The sequence below is a fragment of the Aythya ferina genome (genome assembly GCF_964211825.1).
Source record: "Aythya ferina genome assembly, chromosome: Z".
Classification (NCBI taxonomy): Eukaryota; Metazoa; Chordata; class Aves; order Anseriformes; family Anatidae; genus Aythya; species Aythya ferina.
The window spans coordinates 30,405,954-30,424,620 of NC_140299.1; the positions used below are offsets into that span (position 1 = coordinate 30,405,954).

The 18,667-nt window shown below is 41.7% G+C and overlaps 1 long non-coding RNA gene across 1 annotated transcript; it reads right to left on the minus strand.

The window, feature by feature from the left end:
• Positions 1-11,057: 11,057 nt before the first annotated feature.
• On the minus strand, positions 11,058-17,195 carry LOC311427048. Its single transcript, XR_014687182.1, has 2 exons — positions 17,016-17,195; positions 11,058-12,377 (listed from the first exon to the last, which is right to left on the minus strand). It is a non-coding gene; the product is annotated as an uncharacterized lncRNA (long non-coding RNA).
• Positions 17,196-18,667: the final 1,472 nt, after the last annotated feature.

An 18,667-nucleotide genomic window follows, 5' to 3' on the forward strand; every position in this document is an offset into this window, starting at 1 on the left:
ATCACTATCAAGCCTCAAAACTCTTTTGTGAGTTTGGAAACTTATGAGTAGAGAGATTAATCATAGAATCACAGAACTGTTTTTTTTTTTTTTTTTTTTTTTAAGGGATCATCTAATTCCAAAACCCCCTGCCATGGGCTGGGACACTTCCCAGCAGACCAGGTTGCCCAAAGCCCCATCCAGCCTGGCCTTGAACACCTCCAGGGATGGGGCATCCACAGCTTCTCTGGGCAGCCTGTGCCAGTGCCTCACCACCTTCTGAGCGAAGAATTTCTTATAACTGAACTGAATCTACCCTCTTTCACTCCAAAATGATTATGCATTGTCCTGTCACTACACTCCTCATCTTTCATTTAGGCCTCTTTTAGGTATTAAAAGGCCACTCTAAGGTCTCCCTGGAGTCTTCTGTTCTCCAGGCTGAACAACCCAAACTCCCTCAGCCTGTCTTCATAGCAGAGGTTCTCCAATGCCTTTATCATCTTCGTGAAACCTCCTCCAGACTTGTTCTAGTATTTCTATGTCCTTCTTGTGCTGGGGGCCCCAGAGCTGAATGCAGGAGTCTCACAAGAGCAGAGTAGAGGGGGAGAATCACCTCCCTGTCCCTGCAGGCCAGGTTGCTTTTGATGCAGCCCATAATATGGTTACTGCCATCTCACTTTGAGCGTCTCATCAACCAGTATCATCAGGGCCTTCTCTTCAAGACTGCTCTCTATCCATTCATCAGCCTGTATTCATGTTTGGCATTGCCCCAGCCCAGGTGCAGGGCCTTGTACTTGGCCTTTCTGAACCTCATGAGATATGCACAGGCCCACCTCTCAGGCCTGTTCAGATCTCTCTGGATGACATCCCTTCCCTCCAGTGTGTCAACCACACCACACAGCTTGGTGTCATCCGCAAATTTGCTGCGCATGCACTCAATCCCACTGTCCTTGTCACCAACAAAGATCTTAGATAATACTGATTCCAATATTGGTATATTCAATATTTAATCATGTCATACTGAGGTGTTTTTGCTGTAAATTATTTTCCAAAACCACATTATTGACATGGTAGCAACCAGCTATGCCTGTAAAGAACATTTTACAAAAAGTCAAGAAGCATTTCAACACCTGGACAGTATTTATTCTTATCAATTAGCTATCATTTAAACAAGTCTGATAGCAAACAGGGATGATTGCTCAATGTTTTTTGAATCTAGAGTTTACAAAAAACAGTGGAGCAGTTTGTGAAGGACTGCATGCTGCAGGAGGGGAATGAGCATGATGATGAAGGAACAGCACAAAGCATTACAGACTGACTGCAATGCCTATTACCCATCCCCTGCACTGGGAGGTGGAGGTGAAAAAATCAGGAGTAGAGTTGGGCCTTCGAAGAAGGTGGGGTTGGGGGAAAGGTGGTTTTAGTTTTGTATTTATTTCTCACTATTCTACATGTACTTTGTTAGTAATTGGAAATAAGTTATTTATGCTCCGCAAGTCAAGTCTGTTTTGGCTCTGACAGTAGCTGGTAAATCATCAGCCTGTCCTTATGTGAGTCTTCTCTATTTCTGTATGTGAGATGGCCTCAAGTTACACCAAGAGAGGTTTAGGTTGGATATTAGGAAAAAATTCTTCACTGAAAGGGTTGTGAAGCATTGGAACAGGCTGCCCAGGGAAGTAGTTGAGTCACCATCCCTGAAGGTATTCCAAAGACATGTAGATACAGTGCTTAGGGACATGTTTAGTGGTAGACTGGGCAGTGCTAGGTCAGTGACTGGCCTTGATGATCTTAGAGGTCTTTCCAACCTAAATGATTCTACGTCGATCCATGATGTTTTCTTTTTATTTTCTCCCCCTGTCCTGTTGAGGAGGAGGAGTAAGAGAGCAGCTGGGTGGGCACCTGCTGGTCAGCAAAGGTTAACCCACTACAGATACACATCATACTTCAAATGTGCAGACCAGGTGGAAAACCACTGTGCTCATTCTACTCATTCTACTCATCACAGAACCATCAATAAGCAAAACGTTTGAAGGTGTGGTATTGTAAAGATTGATGCAGCTTGCATTGCTATAGCCTGCAATAGCACTTTGCCTTCCCAAAGTGCTTTATAATGTCAGAATTACATAAAATATTTACATGCAGTAAAGGTGAATGCAACTTTGATTGTGTACGTTTTGAGCAGAGAAATTTAGACAGAGCAAGGATTTGCCAAAACCAAGTAATTACAAATGGCATAGCCAGAACTCTAAATCATGTTTCCCAGCCCTATACACATCCCTTCAGTGTTGTGGTAATGGCAGCTTTGTGGTATGTCTGACATCCATGCACATTATCATCACTAAAAAATATAAGAATAAAGTAAGATACCAACATATTTTCCATACCTGCCAGAGTATGAACACTTTAGATATGAACTGCAAAACAAAGCTAAGTGCCTTGCAAATGTATTAATCAGGATCGAGTTTGACCTTTTACTATTTACTGATTTTTTCAAAACTGAAATGAATTTTTTTGTGTGTGTTTTTCCCTAAATGAAATGTAACAACTTGTGGATAGGAAGCTTGAAATGACTCTAACCTGAGTGCTTTTTGTAACTTATTTTTAATGGATGAGATGATATAGAGTGCTTATGTGTATGTGCGCGACAGAAATCTAAATAAAGATTTTATTAAGTTAATTATCTTATTAAACTTTAATAACTTTTAACTGTGGACATGGACTTGCCAACATTGTGCTACTAGGTTTCACAGATTATAGTTGTCAGAAAGAGCTTAAAGCCAGTAAAATGTCTACCTTTGCTGTAACGCAGAAGTTAAGATATAAAAAATTCAGACATCAGAGAACTGGATAGTTTAACACAAGATTCACAAATGTTTTTCAGAAGGCAACTGATCAAATTAGTGTTCGTCAGTGTTCTAATTATAAACTATTCAGGCAAACACTATTGAAGTAAACCTGATCTCTCCTTTCAAATGCAGCTTTCAGTTTCAGAGAGACTAAGAACTTACTGCAAAATTTTATCACAAGTCCTTTACTCAGAAAGATCTTGATCGATTCATTTAGGTTGACTTGGTTGTGAGACCTACAAAAGAACTTGCTGGAATATAAATTTACTTTTAATTAAAAAACGAAGATGCAATTTTGAGGCACTAATAATGTAGATATTTGGAAGAAGAAATGGCTGATAACCCTCCAATGAGCAGCAAGAGTTGTCTGGTCTGCTTGGGAGAATGAGCTGATCTTAAATGAAAGCAGCCAAGCACTCAGTGAGAGGAAAAGATTGCAGAGGGGAGCTTCAGAGAGAGATGGTTACAGGCTTCTCATGGGAATTAGAGCCCTCTGGTATGTTCAAGGCCCCGCCACAATCTTCCTTGCTGAGACATAACAAAGAAAAGGTTTATAATAAAACAGCTAGTTGATTATGTGCAAGCACATTTAATGTGTTTCATATTATTAGACATATTTCTATTTCTTTAATCTTATTTCACTTTAATTTTAGCTATAAAATTTAACAAAGATATATTTAAGTCTGTTACAGTAGATTTTTTAATAGGTGACAGGGAAAAATGAGCTCACTTTATGCAGCTTTCCTCTTGATTACTCAAAAGGCATTTAAGGCTTTAATAGCTTTGAAGTGACAATTTAGAAATAAAGACACATCATGTCTTCATTATAAACCATCTGGAAATCTAAGTGTCAGTATACTAGCTACACACTGAACTGCGTATATCTCATGCTTCGGTCCTGTTGTCTTAGTGGCAGGACAGGTTCTAGTATTTTTATAGGAAAACAGACAATATGACAATGTCTTCTTTTTGCCATCTGTTCAGTTTCTGAAAGCACTGCTTTAATTCACAATGATGAATTAATCTTTTTATTATAATCTAAGATTAATCTCAATGTATTTGTCATCATTTTTCAGTTTCTGTCTGGTTATACCACAAACCTAGTAGCATGACTTTAAGTTGACTTTGGAATTGAATTTCAATAGGGCAGGAATTTATCATGGATTGCTGAAAGTTACTCACTAGCTGTGTGGAAATAGGACATCTATGGAAATGGAAGCGATCAGCTGAGTTTTAAAGTCTGATTGTGCACAGTAGATAATTAGTTTCTAGATGTTTAACCCAGAAGGATTTTTCTCCCCGTGCTTTCTCTTCAATCACAAAATGCATCAAAAGCTGAAGAAAGTATAATGCTCTACAGAAAAGATCAGGTCAGACAGAAATACATGATAATTCTTATGTCTGTTGCCCATAATCTCTTTATCATTTGCTGTATTCTCTTGCCATTTTGTAGAATGTAGCCTCGCAAAGAAATCCAAACAAAATGTGCTTGAATAACATCTCAGTGAGGTTCCAGTTCTGACTACAGACCCTTAACTACTAAATAAATACGAAGAGCAAATTTAACTACTTAGTGTTTTTGCAACTCTAATAATGTTTTCTAACAACAAGGTTGAAGTAGGATGTTGACAAGCTTTTCTCCCACTCCCAGCATGGAGTTAGTGCAGGAATATTTCTATGGCAATTCTGTAGTATTAGCGCTAATAAGCAGAACAGCTACTGCTTGTCTAAAAAGTTGCCAATATCAGAAACCATGGAAATACTAGTGTAATTCTGTTCTTAAACCCAGTAATGCCATAGTGGGATACGCGTTCGGCAAAGAAAATAGATTATTGCCTGTACAATTAGATGCTAATCTATAAATGGTTATTAAAATAATCATATTACAAACATTTATCATGCAAGTTACTTATCTGTAGATGAAGGCTGATTCTGGGGTGAAGACAGAGAGATCCCACTGTGACCTGCAACCTGAGATGAAACAGTGGCACTTGAGATGCTTTCTAGCTGGTCCCCACCTCCCCGAGGGCTACAGCACAGTCCTTTTCTGTGGTTATGATGCCAAGCTATGCTGGCAAGCATTTGGACTGTTTCTCCTTACATTCAGCACAAAGAAAATAAAGATACTACCAAGGTGACATTTGGTAAAATCGTGGCTGCAACAAGCTCCATTGTCTGTAATGGAAGAGCTGCCACTGAATCCTCTACCTTCAGCTGCTGAGTTGCACAGCTCAGCTACATTTAAAGATACCAAGTCCAGCACTGCTGCTGAATGCAGTGGTGCTGCTGACACCAGTTTCCTTTGGTTTGAGTGTTGAACACTGCTGCTTTTTGTGCACTACTCTTACTTTGGCCTAAATATTTTAAACCAATTGCACTTCTTAACAAGTAGTACACAACAGTAATGTACAAGTGCCTGAGACTGACCAGGGGTGGGGTGGCAGGGCTGGGAATGGGCTTGAAGAAAGCAGCTCTGAGTTTTTTCACTTGGAACCTGCTAATGTTGGCAGAGGCAGGCTCTAGAAAGGCTTAAGCACTGCTCTGAATTATGGTTTCTTAGATCTCCTAGTAACCGCTCTGTTTCTTAAACACTGTGCCAGCTCAGCTGCAGAATGAATACTGTACTTCAGTACTCTTCTGTCTGAATGCATCTTTAATACAGCAACAAGAGAGTAACTTTGCTTAAAACAAGAAAATACAATGCTAAAGCCTTCTCTTTGGCAGCAGGTCAGAGGCAGATGTAAAACCTGACAGCAATTTTAATTGCTGCTTTGCAGTCAGTTTTCTTTGAAAACTGATGCCTAAGTGGAATATGATTTCACAGGCTGCAAATTTAATCTCAGAAATAAAGTTTACCCTTTTTCAAGGTACATGATAAACATGCTTCCTATCCTCCAGTAGTTGGTAAATTCAGCAAAAGGGTGAATCAAACATAGCCCGGTACTGCCACTTAATCCAAGTCTAGGAAAAGATCAGCTATTCCTCCTCACTATTAACAACTGAATAGAGAGATGATATAAAGTCTGAATAGCTAGGTGGAAAGATGTGCCTGATTTTCCTTTAGATGCTGGACCAGACTATAAGAAGGACTGGTTCTATGTTCTTATCTGGGAGTTTAGTTTCTATACAGGAGTTGCTCAAATAGATATATGCTGACATATTTACAACAGTAAAACAAGGACATTGAAATATATTCTATAACAGAGTAGTCATTTTATTTTGAGCATTTGATTTATAAGCTCCATTGTGGAAAATGATTACATGCTCTTAAATTACCATTTTTTAATAAACTATTACAATACAGTCAGACTTCTTCACCATGCCTAGACCTTTACAAACAGATGCAATAGGGATAGGTTTGGGATTACTTCCTCTCAGCTCTGCTGGAAACCAATACAGAAAGCCTATTTGTTGATATTTCCTCCCTCAATGCATAAAAAAGCTCAGCTTTGGCAAGAAACTATATTCTTCTAGCCAATACTAAAACAAACAAACCAAAATCCAAACCAAAACAAAAAACAACACGCTAAACCAAACAACCAATCATAAGAAAAGAGAAAGAAAGCACCATTTTCTATCTGGTTTGAATTAGTAGAAAATGTGGCAAACAATGTATACTATACCAGGTCTGATGGCCTCATATCTTGTAGCAGCATAAATTGTTTTGCCAGCACTAATTATCAAATCGTTCCTTTTAATTAAGTGTTGATACTCAAACTTCCTTAATGTTTGCTTTAAATGTGAAAACATATTTTAACCAGCAGAAAACATATTTTAAAACAGCTTAAACTGGATTTTGTTGGACTAGCAGAAAGAAAGAACAACATAAAATGGTACTGTTTTACTCAAACTACAGAACTGGACTTCCTGTCAGATAAAATGTCAATGAAATGCTTATCCACTGTGCACCACATTTCAAGTGATCTTGGATTTACAGTATAGTTAGATAACTATGGGAGGTTGTCCCTGGTGTAGAGGAACCTGATCCAGGACTCCTACCTCACTTTGTTTAAAGTTAAATTAGAGAATTCAGCACAGGGTTGGATTGTCCACATCAACAGATGCACAACTGTCCAAACACAATCCACACCTACTGGAACAACAGTTTAGAAGGCATTGCTTTTTCTGATCAGAGAGATCAGCTTACATACTCTAGCTTTCTTACAGAAAGTCAGTTTTCAGCTTGGACTTAGAAATACAGTCAAGTGTTTTTACTGAAAACTTTTACTGAAAATCAATCCATGATTGATTGAATCACATTCATTTCTTTGATTTCTGTTTTGAAATAAAGTTTAGTCTTAATATTTTTTGTTTTAAATGTGTGATATTTTAACTGAATTTTAAGTGTTTCAAAATTACTCATTGGAGATTTATTTATATCTTTATCACAGATACTTACAGATGAATCACAGATACTTACATAAGAATCACAGAATCACAGAATCACAGAATTTCTAGGTTGGAAGAGACCTCAAGATCATCGAGTCCAACCTCTGACCTAACACTAACAGTCCCCACTAAACCATGATAGGAAAAATCCAGTAAGTGCTATGTTATTGGGAATAATGATAAATTTTCATTTTATTTTCAATTAACATTTTTTCAAAGCCTTGGAATGACTGTTAATTTCTCTTTACTCCTTTACCTGTAATCTAAGCTTCTCTGGATTGTAAATCTTGTTTTGCTATAAGCATTAAAAGGCTATTTTTCCATTGCTATTCATTTTACTCTAGTGAGTGAACAAAACACATTTAAATCATCCACAAATCATCTGTAAGTATCTGTGATAAAGATATAAATAAATCTCCAATGAGTAATTTTGAAACACTTAAAATTCAGTTAAAATATCACACATTTAAAACAAAAAATATTAAGACTAAACTTTATTTCAAAACAGAAATCAAAGAAATGAATGAGCATCTTTCAAGGTCATTCATTTTCATACCGTACATTTCCATTTCCTTTGTGTAAACTGAAAAAATGGAGCCCAGTGTTCACAATTTAGTTGAATGAGTATTGTAAAAAATGCAGCTCCATAACTTGAGCTATTAAGACTATCTTAAACTAAAGACATTTCACATCTTTGGGAAAATTCGTTCTTTAAAATGAACATAGGAAGTAAAGGAATTTGGCATTTAATAGTACGACCACGTTTTGAACAAAAGGGGCAACAAATAACATATTGAAATCAAAAAGGCAGAAAAACCTCCAAGATGATTTCTGTTTTGTCTTGGCTGTGTGTTTCACAGTAGTCCACTGGATGGCTCCCTTACCACCGTGTTTTGCTGTTTCATTGACCATATTACCACGAGGCAAGTTTTACTGGCTGAGGAAACTTTCCTTACAACAAATGAAAAAGTATCTCCACTTGTGGTCCACGAACTTGCAAATTATTTCAAGGTGTTCTCCCAAAGCAATAAACTTCAGCTTCCTTTGGGAATATGTCCTGGTTTCAGTTAGAACAGAATTAATTTTCTTCCTAGTAGCTGGTGGAATGCTGTGTTTTGGCTTAGGATGAGAAGAGTGCTGATAACACCCCGATGTTTTAATTGTTGCAGAGCAGTGCTTATACCAAGCCAAGGACATCTCAGCCTTTCGCTCTGTCCTGCCAGCAGGCAGGCTGGGGGTGCAGTAAGAGCTGGGAGGGGACAGACCCAGGACAGGTGACCCAAACTAGCCCAAGGGGTATTCCATACCATCTGACGTCATGCTAAACAATATATAGGGGTGGCTAGCTGGGGGGAGGGGGCCGGACTGCTCGGGGTTAAGCTGGGCATCGGTCAGCGGGTGGTGAGCAATTGCATTGTGCATCACTTGTTTGTACATATTATTATTATTTTCCTATTATCACCATTGTATTATTATTATTATTATTGTTATTATTATTTTGTTATTGTTATTTTCCTGTCTTATTAAACTGTCTTTATCTCAACTCACGGGCTTCACTTTCCATTTCTCTCCCCCGTCCCAGAGAGGGAGGGTGGAGGGTGAGCAAACGGCTGCGTGGTATTTAGCTGCCAGCCAGGTTAAACCACGACAGAATAAAAAAAAAAAAAAAAAAAAAAAAAAAAAAGAGCTGAAAATCTCTGAGTACATAAAACTGGAACAGATATGTTTAACAACAACAACTTTCCATGGAGTATCCTGGAAAACAATTCAAATGAATTGAGGTAGATTCTGACACTTCCATGCTCTTGTAATGCACTACAGCCAAGGACACACACAGTCATCTTAACACTAAGTAATCCTTCCCACTGAGAAAACCTTGTAAAGGCAGTATGGCAAAGAACTATCTGGAATGGAGGTAAGCTGAAAATGCTCTGGTTCTGTGAGCCCAGAGTGACAGAAAGAGAGGTGTGGGTCAGTGTACAGCTGACACTGTACATTGCAGCCACTCGGGTGTGCAGCTGTGGATTCACATTAATTTTAAGAGCAGGTTGGCCCCAGAAAGGACAGGCCTGCTCACTCCTTTCTTCAGTTACATCTAACAACTGTTAGATCTGCAGGATATGTCAGATCAACAGGCTGATTAGATGGAATTTTTCTGATGTATTAGTTTTAGATCAGATGGTAAAATCTGACTGTAGGATCTCCACAATATAACACAAGGCATAGTCTGCAGTTATAGTGTGTAAAGTGTAGCATAAACCCATATCCTCTCTGTTGTAAAACTAAAGTGTTTTCCCACTTTGGTTGCATTTTAGTTGTATTTCTAATGGGATTTAATTGCAAAGTCTGTTACCAGATAAAAATCACCTACATGTCATAAAATTCCTAAATGTCTCCTAAAACAATTCCTGTGTCATAACCATTTGTGCTAGGTCAATTTATCAGATAGAACTGTCTTACACCGCCTTTAGGAATTGATACTTGTTTGTACTCTGGCAGAGAATTTAGCTGAATAAAATTTCAACCTATTTATTGCAAACTGCCAGATGCAACACAAAGAGAGAAGAGCTGCCCGAGGGGCCAGCTCAGCTGCAGTTTGGCTGAGCCTGTGTGGTGGTTTTACTCGGGTGGGCAGCTGAGCTCCACCACAGCCGCTCTCCCACTGCCCCTCCTCAAAGGGAAAGAGATAAAATATGATGCAAAGGGCTCAAGGGTTTAGATAGGGATGGGCAGGTTGCTCAACAATTATCATGACAAGCAAAACAGACTCAGAGTAGAGAGACAGCAAGATTTAGTGCCTATTACTACCAAGCTAGAGAAGCAAGAAACAAAGGAAAGAAACCAAAACCGCCTTCCTCCCATCCACCCTCTTCCACCTCCTCCCCCAAGCAGCGCATGGGAAAACGGGGGCTGCGGTCGGCCTCTGGCACTTCGTCTCAGCTGCTCCCTCGCGGTCACGCTGCCCCTGCTCCCCGTGGGGTCCCTCCCACGGGATGCCGACCTCCCTGAACTGAGCCTGCAGGGGCTGCCCAGAGGCAGCAGCTGCTCAAGCACTGCTCCCACACGGCTCTGTACCACGGGGTCCATCCATCCCCCAGGAGCAAACTGCTCCAGCACGGGTCCCCCACGGCTGGGCGGCAGCTCCCCCCAGACCCCTGCTCCTGTGTGGGCTCCTCTCCACAGGCTGCAGCTCCGGCCCGGGGCCTGCTCCTGCGGGGGCTCTCCATGGGCCGCAGCCTCCTCCAGGCCACATCCACCTGCTCCACCGGGGGCTCCTCCACCCATGGGGGGGCTGCAGCGTGGAGATCTGCTCCATGTGGGACACATGGGCTTCAGAGGAACTGCTGCTGCATGCCTGGAGCACCTCCTGCTGCATTGACCTGGGGGCTACAGGGCTGCTTCTCACTCCTCTCTCTCCCAGCTGCTGTTCCTTGCCAGGTTTTCATTCTTTCCTTTATTAAATACGCCTCTCACAGAGGCACAAACAACATCGCTTATTAGCCTGACTCTGGCCAGCGGCAGGGCCCTTAACCAACACGGGGCAGCTTCTGGATTCTTCTCACAGAAGCCACTCCTATGGCCCCCCGCTGCCAAAACCTTGCCACATAAACCCAGCACAGCCTGATGCACAGCTGCCTTGTAAACAGAGTGGATCACTTACAGAATAAAATAACTGAAGATGGAAACAGAAGGTCAATATTGTTATAATATGAACAAAGGCAAAATCTTGTCTACCTGCCTACTGTTCTGTCAATGTATATTGAATACAAACTGAGGCAGTATCTTAGTCTACGAATGTACAGAATGTTATAAGTTGCCCCCTTAATTAATTTTCAGAGAGCATTGCATTAATAATAGAAAGGAATTTATTGAGTAAGCAACAGCAAGCAAAACAGCGCTGGGCGGCCGGGGAGTCTCGGCTCCACCAACGGCGCGCACCTCACCCCCGCCAGGGTCCCTTTTTATATCTTGGTAATTCTGGGATTACGCAGCACATCCTGGTATATTCTGCGACTGCGCGCACTGTTGCTAGGGGGTCGTCTCTGTCCCTCTGGTGGTCGTGAAGATGAAGGCCGTAGTCTTCCTCCGCGTTGTGGTTCAACTTCTTTTTTTTTATTTGGTCATGTTGGCCCAGCGTGAGACAGGAATGCAGGATGTTGATACACTAGTTTAGCAACTTATCAGGAGATGGTTACATGAACTTTGCAGCAGTGTCTTTGAACAAAAGAGGCAACTGAGATGCAGAAGGAGAGAAGGGGAGGGGGTTCTCTTTTTTGTTACATTAAGCAAAAGAATTTTCATAGTGTCTAGCCAAGTATTATACATCTTACTTCAGCAGGGAGCTTTTGCAACTCCTGCTCCTCAAACGGAACTCCTTGTTTTATAATACAAAAGACAATGAACAAACATTTATTGTGTATTACAATCCCTCCTTTTTCTTTTAGTTACTCATTTTGTTCATTGAAGCTCTGCAATGCCTGGCTATTAAGAACTAATGTTTCCTCGATTCCTTCGTTGGTACTTATTGGCTCGTATTTGGCATGTATGAGCATTAGATGTGCCGCTTCTAAACATCCCTTTACAATCGCAATCAATTTATTAAAAATACATGGTCCAAAAGTTAGTGCTATTATTAATAACAACAAAGGTCCTGCTATTGTTGATAATAAAGTAGTAAGCCAAGGTGAATAATTAAACCAAGATTCGTACCAGCTCTGTTGGGCTTCATTCTCCTGTTTCCTTTTTTCCAACCCTTCCCTGGGTCTTGCCATTGTATCTCTTACCACTCCAGTGTGATCAGCATACACAGCATTCCTCTTTCAGGGCTGCAAACAGCCCATCCTGTTGAAAAATACCAAATCTAATCCCCTACGATTTTGTAACACTACCTCTGAAGTGACCTGATAGATTTTCCAGGGCCGAGATGGATTGTTCAGTTTGGGTCAGGTCCTCGTCCACAGCAATGCGTAAGGAAGTAAATTCTTGATTTTGTTTAACCAATGAGGCTACCCTGGTCCCCACTCTAGCTCCTCCCAGGATTATTAGGGTGGCCAAAGTAAGAGCCGTGAATGGTTCCCGTCTTTCCAGATGATAACTTGCCACTGTGTGCTGGGTATACATACAATCCTCAGGGTGGTATAGAATCCTTGGTATAATTATCACCTGTATACAAAAATCACGAGATGCATTAAAGAGTTTTAGTGATAGACAAAGAGTTACGCCCACTCATGAACAAACCCACCTAGCGTTGTTGGCTGGGATTAGCCACTCAGTTGATTGTTTTCCATTCTCCATGGTATTACATAGATGACACTTCCCACTAGGAACCGTGCCCACACACCTACCACCTCCAGTGACTTGTGTTAGTGTTACCCTTATGTCTTTTCCCCAACTGCAATGTAGAGGGCTGTTCTCGTTTGTGCGGGTGGGCTCCCCAGGATCCCCAATAGCATCATAATATGAAGGCCTTATACTAAAGCATAATCAACAGTGTTTTGTTACATTTGGGCTTGTTTTGTTTAATAATTGGTAGCTGGCATTCATGACCCCCCCCCATATGTTATTCTCAACTATGTTATCATTCTCAGCTTTACCTGAGCTTGTAGGGCTGCCGAGGGTTGGCACTGTAGTATTTTCCACAGGCTGGATTCCCTGGACATTTTCTGACAATACCTCATTTGTTCCTACTGCCTGGGGCCTATCAGCATCCTCCTTTTTATTAGTATGAGTCCTCCCCTATCTGTTCTGTGTTCGTAAAATCTGACATTTTCCTAGTACCCAGCTAGTATCGTCCAAGTTTGTTATATTTATATATAGAACCTTGCAAATTTCTTTATTTCCATGGAAGGTTCCTGTATACCCTATACCATGCCCTTGCCACCTGTAACGGGGATCCACTTGTCAGTTACAACCTTGCGGCCCATATCCCACTTGTAAGAATTTATTCCGACCAGCCCCGAGTGTCCAGTCCGTAGCAATGGTTTCACACCCCCAGTATGCACAATAATATGCATTTGGATAATTACAGTACCCCTTTCCTGGGTTAGAACTTGGGCAGAAATAAAATCCTGATAGGTTAAAGCATGGCTGCACTGACACCAGGTCACATAATGTGATGCGGAAACTGGGAGCACCCGCTGTCGTTGTTTGCTGGATGATGAATTGATCCTCCCATCTGATTAAGCTCCATTTAAAAGGCTGGTGGGGATGCGCAGACCCATAGCTGACCAAAACGATGATACTGACTCCCATGTATCGTAGGAGGTGGTCGGAGCCCATCTAAATTGTCGGCCCCTCAGTCCCCCACCGTTTTCACTTCTCTGCCTCGCTTGTCAGTTCGGTTGTAGCGAACTACAAGGTATCGGTTCTTCTTGGCAGCAGCAGTGTTCTTCAGGGGAACCTACTAGGGAGCCTTCGAAACAGGGCCTCCTCCCCTTCCCACGATACACAGATAATACACAATACTTATCGAGTCCGTCTTAGCGTCAGCTTCAAGTCGTCAGGGCCTGGAGCTGCCTCCCATTTACGTTCCCGGATTGGTCCTTTCACTCGGCCGGCATGCGTCCATCCTTTCTCCGCAGTTCGAATAGCCGTTTCTGTGGTAAGCAAAACAACATAGGGGCCTTCCCCATCGTGGTGTTAAAGAAGTCTCTTTCCAAGTCTTAATTAGAATTGAGGGTGATCAAGTGGCAATTCCGAGTCATAGGACATACCATATAGCATTTCAAAAGGAGAAATTCCTATACCAGTTCTGGGTTGTGTCCATATGTTTAACAGTGCAAGAGGTAAGCATTTTACCCAAGAAGCCTTAGTTTCCAGCACAAGTTTTGTTAGTTGTTTCTTAATTTCACCATTCATTTGCTCTACCTTTCCAGAAGAGGAGGGGTGCCAGGGGCTGTGAAAATCCCACTCAATCTCTAAGGCCTGCTTTAATCCTTGCAGTAAAGCTTTACACCCATTCAGTCACGTGGTCGATTAGGACAAACAAGTAACTCAGTAAAATCTACCTGTATACTTTGGAAAGGTCAAAGCCCTGGCTCCCGTCCCCCTCTAGATAGGTTACAGAAGACCTTTTTATTTACCCTTTGACATATAGTACATCCTCTGCATGTGTGCTTCCCTAAAGTATATATTCCTACACAGACATGCTTTCTTAGAACAACATCACACATTGCTTGCACCTCCCAATGATTCTTCTGATGTAAAACAGTTATTTGCCTCATTATCACTTTATTCAGCATTTCTCTCCCATCAGGGAGTATCGATTTTCCTTAAAATGATCCACATATTTATAACATTAATACCTCCTTGGGAGGTTGTAATTGCTCCAAAATCTTTTTTAGAATTTATCCAAATAGATAGGTGTCCCTGTAAACCCCTAAAGTAAAATTGTCCACCTATATTGTTGCTTCCGCCCCCATTTCAGGGTCTTTCCAGTCAGAGGTGAATATACGTTTGCTCTCAGGGCCTGAGAGCACTCCATTAATAACACTGTTATTCCAGTCTAACAATTTACTAGTTGAATGCCCAATTTAATCATCAAATCCCTTCCCAACAAGTTAGTTTCCGCCTTGGATACATACAATAATTGCCCAGTGATCATTTTATCCCCTGGTCTCAGCTTGGTATCCCCCAAAAGTGGCACTGTTATCCCAGTCCCTTCTACCCCCATCACATTTAGGGTTTCATTAGTTAATTTAATCCCTGATACTTTACAAGTCAGTAATGACTTAGCTGCTCCAGTGTATTGGGTTTGATGGCAAGGTTTGAGGGTGTGTGAGGGGTGTGGGGGTGGGAAACTGCAGTGGCAGCCCCCGTGAAAAACAAAACAAAACAAAAACAGAAACCTCCCCGTGGTAGATAAGGGACAATTTCATCTGGCCCTAAAGGGGCCCACTGCTGCCCAGAGCCAAGCCATAGCAACATAGTCCGTGCCTCTGTGAGAGCACATCCACGAAAACAAACAAACAGACAAACAAACAAACAAAAACCTGCTGCTCAACAGCAGCTGGGAGAGTGAGAAACCCCCCCGAAGACACCAAAGTCAGTGCAGAAGGAGGGGGAGGAGGCGCTCCAGGCGCTGGAGCCGAAGCCCCCCTGCGGCCGCTGGAGAGGCCCCTGGTGGAGCAGGCTGTTCCCCCCTCCCTGATGCTTGGGAAACTGAACAGACACCACAACAAATATGCAAATATACCAAAACTTCTAGACTGTTACTTAGATAATACCTACATCACCTTTCCCTGCTCATTCAACTTCGAATACCTTTAACACTTTCCACAAACCTTTTAAAACTTCCTTTATCTTTCTCTAGCCTTTACTTTTCTAATGCCGACATCAAAGGCTCAGTCAGGGGCCAACTTAATTCCATACCTTTTCCCTCCAAGATGCTGAAACAACATCAATATACAACATTTCATCCTGTTTTCCTTCTCTCCACAAAAACATTGACTGTAATATGGTGTTATAATTAGTAGTTCCATTTAGGGGCCACTCCGCTCCATCCTCTAGTTTATAAAGTGGCCACCACTGATTACAATATTTGATAAGAGTTCTTTTACTTTCTGTACCCTCTCACCCCACTATATCCCTCCAATGTGTTAGTATACATCCTAGGAGGCTTTTCCTCGGGATTTCTTTGCTTTGAACTTTTCCTATTGTAATCTACAGTGGTTAATATTCCACCGTTTTCCTAGAAGCTCTTTACTAGTCAATCCCAATCCCTCCAAAATCCACAATATACAGATACACAAGTAAAAACAGACCACTGTAAATTAACTGCCTGTAGACAATTATACTGGGGACATTTAAACCTGATGAGCCGATAATATGCCTGGGCAAATTTTGTTCCCTTAGACATACACCTCAATGGCAGTTCTTATATTTACATATTAACATATTAACATATGTATAAAAGAACACTTTAACAAAAATGCCCGGGCTTTTATATATACAATATACAATGTACAGTTATTATTCCAGTTAGAATTATTCCTCAGCAGCTGCAAACATTATGCCAGTTGCCATTAAAGATCACTTACCCTCCTCCTGTCTCTTTCTTAAAATCTCAGACGTCCCCGGAGTTAATGGGGACTGCCACATATTCCTAGTCACTGGTCCCTGAGTGCTAGAATCAGAGTTGCTATCAGAGTCTCCCCGGGGTTGCAGATTAGGAAGCCTGGGAGTTGGAGGGGCTGCAGGTGGGGATGGTGGAATATAGGGAGGCAGTGGGGCTGGAATCTCTAATTCTCGGTTTATCTTGTGCCTCCCATCCCCTCCTTTTTCTTTTAGAGGATATAAATTGGCTCGAGTTTCCGAGCTGATCCACAAATGTGCATATTCACTTTCTTCCAAACTAAAAGGTTCTTTTGAGTTTACATAAATATTTAGGGCCTGGCAAACCCAATCTTCAAAGGACCCAAATACAGGCCAGTAAAGGTGGTCTCCTCAAATCTGTTTACCACCCCAAACTTCAACACAATAATGTATCATTTTTACTTTATTCCTTCCCTGCCTAAAAGGGGAATCCTCCCAATTTTTAATCATTAATCCCGGGGTAACCTAACATCAGACGTTACCCCGCCCATGGGACCAGAAGGCTTACTCTTCTTCTGTCCCATCTTCTGGAGCGCCTTCACACACACACACAAATCGCTTCCCCCTTTTCGTGGCCCAGTCCCTCGCGGGATGTGGGAACTGCACTACCGAGGGGTCCGCACTCGCTTCGTCCGCAATTGGACGTCTCACAGCGACACGCTCCAGGATACCCAACCCCAACCGAATGGATCACCGGCCTATACTTACTCACTCCTGAGTCTTCGTTCGGTCTTCGTGCACAAAGATTACTAGGGGTTGCCGGCTTTATTTGCTTGCTGCCGAATTTAGGGTTCGTCGGTGAAGGATTTGAATGAAAGCAGTCCTAGTGAAGGCCGCTGAAATCAGCGGGGCGCCCCCTCCGAAGGTCTTTCAATCAGATTGCCTTCATCCGAGTCATGGCACCAAATTTGTTATAAGTTGCCCCCTTAGTTAATTTTCAGAGAGCATTGCATTAATAATAGAAAGGAATTTATTGAGTAAGAAACAGCAAGCAAAACAGCGCTGGGCGGCCGGGGAGTCTCGGCTCCACCAACGGCGCGCACCTCACCCCCGCCAGGGTCCCTTTTTATATCTTGGTAATTCTGGGATTACGCAGCACATCCTGGTATATTCTGCGACTGCGCGCACTGTTGCTAGGGGGTCGTCTCTGTCCCTCTGGTGGTCGTGAAGATGAAGGCCGTAGTCTTCCTCCGCGTTGTGGTTCAACTTCTTTTTTTTTATTTGGTCATGTTGGCCCAGCGTGAGACAGGAATGCAGGATGTTGATACACTAGTTTAGCAACTTATCAGGAGATGGTTACATGAACTTTGCAGCAGTGTCTTTGAACAAAAGAGGCAACTGAGATGCAGAAGGAGAGAAGGGGAGGGGGTTCTCTTTTTTGTTACATTAAGCAAAAGAATTTTCATAGTGTCTAGCCAAGTATTATACATCTTACTTCAGCAGGGAGCTTTTGCAACTCCTGCTCCTCAAACGGAACTCCTTGTTTTATAATACAAAAGACAATGAACAAACATTTATTGTGTATTACACAGAACAGCTGCAGTAATGGTGGCAAGACATTGGTTCTGACAGGCAATAAAATCCTTTACTTCCCACTGTGGAGAGACTTTGGAATAAAACTGGACCAAATCCAAGAGGTTCACAAGCAGAACAAAAGCAGAAGAGGTCCAAGAATGGATCCAACGATGGTCCCATACTGTCCCATTCTACTCAAAGGCTTCAAATATCTATCCTGGTGCAAGGGACTGATATGATACTTGCACTTGTAGCTAAGACTTTTGTAAAACTAAACTACACTTACCACTTTTTTTTTTTTTTTTTTTTTTTTTTTTTGTAGAGCTGGGTCTGTTGTGGCTCTAGCTATGAATACCAGTTATGTAAATCACATAACAGCTATGAAAGTTTCATATATCTAGGTTTATAATCCAATAGTGGAACTACGTATAGTGACCTTATGTGCAAACAGACATCAGAATAGTCATTTTTTACACAAAACAGGGGGCTTAATTTTCTCTCTCACAGATTTAAAATGGACTGTCGTGGTGGGCATGGCAATATACTATAAATACCATGACAGTTAAATATTTAAGAAATATGGTTCAATTATATTTGCCATTTCAAAGACAATGCCCAACCCTGTGCATAGCTACGATAGCCACTGGTGTGTTTACAAATGATGGACATGGCAGAGGAGCCTCGTCCTACTTCTTCACTGAAAACATGCCTCCTGCAGACATGAGGCCTGCAGGTTCTCCTAACACTGACTCTAGTCTGAGCAAGTGTGAATGTTACTCTAATTCATGTGCACTGTTTTGTGTACTCGCCCTAACTTTCAGTTACATCCAAGCTACAGCCTTAAT